The sequence below is a fragment of the Palaemon carinicauda genome, chromosome 12 (genome assembly GCF_036898095.1).
Source record: "Palaemon carinicauda isolate YSFRI2023 chromosome 12, ASM3689809v2, whole genome shotgun sequence".
Taxonomy (NCBI): domain Eukaryota; kingdom Metazoa; phylum Arthropoda; class Malacostraca; order Decapoda; family Palaemonidae; genus Palaemon; species Palaemon carinicauda.
In genome coordinates, this window is record NC_090736.1 from 106523782 (window position 1) to 106527090 (window position 3309).

A 3309-nucleotide genomic window follows, 5' to 3' on the forward strand; every position below is an offset into this window, starting at 1 on the left:
GTTTGTATGAGAGTCACTAATGTCAGTATGAATTTGTGACACCTTCCACAATGTGACTACTCTTATAAACTATTGGATAATGGTTGTATCTGCATAGGAACAAATTTTGCCTCCTTGCCACCAACCCGTTAGGGTATCACGTCAACCCTTCCAAGGAAGGGTTAGAGTGAGTGGACTTTTGCTTGAATCAGGGAACAGTCTTGAAAGACATACCATGATAGAAATATCCATATTTTAATCCTAATGCTCAGTAAATTTCTATTAAAATGAGTGTGGGCGAATAAGACGTAGGGTTCACTATGAACTAGTTTATTCAAATTTAATAAACGTACATATCAGATCAACATTTATAAAATTTATAAAATGTGGATGATATGCGTTAAAGCATAAAGAAAAACAGTCAACAGAAAATATTGTTTCATCTACTAGGAAACAGATTTGTCACTTCAAATTAATTATTAATAATAATGGTATAGTCTGTATACTGCTTATATACACTAGCGTGAAAATCGCTTGGCACAAGTGTCCGTATTATGCTATAGATTACCGACGTCAATGGAACAGTTCGTAAGGACACTTTCGTGGCCTATCGCACAGCGTGTAGTAACAGACAGGGACTACACGCGCACCCTCTTAATTAATCGTCCCAAATTAATTACACTGTTCCTTGCAGACTTAAAACAGAAGGTTAAAGAATTCTACCTGCTGCTACCACAGATTGCTTGAGTTGCTCCACTTGCTTTGCATAGTGCATAAAGAACACCTTGGATGACTACCAGCCGGTGTGCAGACAAAGATGATCAAAGTCCATATAATTAAAGAAATTTTATGGAAGAGGCAACTTTCCTCGGATCATGACTAACGGGTGTCCTGTCTGGATCCGTTCTGCGAATAACACGGGTGAATTTCGCCCTTAGTTATAGATAACTCTGAACCCAGGATTTCTCTTCTGAACAGCTGGCCTCCCATAAAGTCTGAAGTTCTATGAATACAGACCTTTAGGCACTCCACTGGACATAGAGAGGCATCTTCCTTCAGAGGGCAGATTCTCTAGAGACCCCACTTGTTGGTGGGTAGATTTTTCCTGGTAAGAAACGTTGGGTTTGGAAATAGATACAGTTCTCCCTCCAAGAACTGGACATGGCCTTCCTCTCTAGAGAGAGACACTATTTCACTAACTCTGGCCCCTAAAGCGAGTACAAACAGAAATATGATTTAAATTCAAAACCTTCTAAGCACATTTCTCATTGTTCATTATTTATACACAATGAGGATTCATATCTAAGGACCAAGCAAAGGGTCTTTGGAAGCGCTGAAGGGCTAGTGTATTAAGAACCTCGTTAGAAAGGTCGACCTGTAAGGCATATGGTATTTGACTTGTCAAGGCAAGCTTGAACAATAGAATTGTATTCGCTGCTAAACCTTGCTCATGAAGGAGAATGAAGAATGATAAATAGGAATCTGTCGGGATTTCTTTCGGTTTCTTCGCCTTGACAAAGAATAGCTATTTCTTCCCTGAAGCCTCATAATGTCTTCTGGTTTCCTCCAAAAGTCTAAACTGACTTTTAAACACCGAATCTTTTTCTCATCATTAAGGAGAGAAAATCATAAGATGTAGGTTCCGTGTTTTCTGTGATGGAGCGAAGACAGTCGACTTCTGTACTCGCTGAGACAAGGATGGATCCGGTAGTGGTACGAATTTTAGTCGTAGTTCCAATGCCAGAGGAAACCACACGCTATTTGGCCACTTGTGGGCCACTATTGCTGCTTTCCCTTTGAAGGATCTCAGCTTATCGAGGACCTTCTAAAGGAGGTTGTGCGGAGGGAACAGATAGATACTGGACCATCTGTTCCAGTCCAGGGACATACGTCCACTGCGTCTGCTAACGGATCCTCGTAAGGGGACACATAACGAACTATTTTCTTGTTGTCTTTCATCGCAAAGAGATCTATCTGCAGCTCTGGGACTTGACTCGAGATGAAGGAGAACGATCCTGCGTCAAGGGACCATTCTGACTCTATAGGTGTAAACCTAGACAGAGCGTCCGGTGTCACATTGTATAACCCTTGAATGTGAACGGCTGACAGGTGCCATTTCTTCCTTTCCGCCCAATGGAACATGGCCAACATCACCTGGTTAATTTGAGGTGACCTCGACCCTTGTCGATTCAGGCATCTCACTACCACCTCGCTGTCTAGAACCAGTCTTCTGTGGGTCGAGTGGCGAGGAGATACTTTCTTCAGTGTCAGAAGTACTGCCATGGCTTCTGGAAAGTTGATGTGAAATGACTTGAAAAGATTGGACCAAGCTCCTTGGACTCTCATCTGATGAGAGTGGCCTCCCCAGCCTTCCTTTGAAGCGTCTGTGTGGATAGTTACTGACGGGGGAGGAGGTTGAAGAAGTAATGATTTCTTCAATTGCTTGGCATTAGACCACGGCTTGAGAAGCGTTCGCAGTCGAGTCGGTAGTGGTCTTAATAGATCTCTTCGCGCGTTTGATGCGTATTTTCTCCAGACTCCTGCTGCATCCTTATGCTGTGCTCTTAGCACTAGATCTGTTATCGAAGCAAACTGTAGAGAGCCCAGCCCTCTCTCCTGTTCGCGTCTTGATATCCGTTTGGATTTCAATAGTCTCTTGACAGATCCTGCTATATCTTTCCTCTTCTTACTAAGAATGGAAAGCCGATGTGACTCCAAATTCAAGTGGATTCCCAACCACTGAAATTTCTGAGCTGGAGAAAGTTGAGACTTTCTGATGTTGATCTTGAATCCCAGATGTTCCAGGAACTGTATCACTATCTTAGAAGCTTGCATGCATTCTTTCCTGGATGCTGCCCACACCAGCCAGTCGTCCAAGTAGGCTACTACTTGGACCCCCTTTAGGTGTAATTGATGGACGGCTGCGTTCGTGAGCTTCATGAAAATCCTTGGGACTATGTTTATCACGAAAGGCATGGCTCTGAAGGCGTAAAGTTTTCTATGTAACTTGAAGCCTAGGTAGGAGGAGAGGTGACGATTAATTGGAACGTGCCAATAAGCGTCAGACAAGTCTATAGAGACAGTATATGCCCTTCTGGGCAGTAGGGTCCTTATGTGTTGAAGCGTGAGCATTCTGAACTTGTAGTTAACTATGAACTTGTTGAGTGGCGACATGTCTAGAATAACTCTGAGTTTTTCTGAGTCCTTCTATGGAACACAAAACAGTCTTCCTTGGAATTTTATGGACTTAACTTTCCGGATTACTCTTTTTTCTAAGAGTCCTTGGACATATTCTTCCAGAACGGGGGATGAGTGTTGGAAGAATTGAGG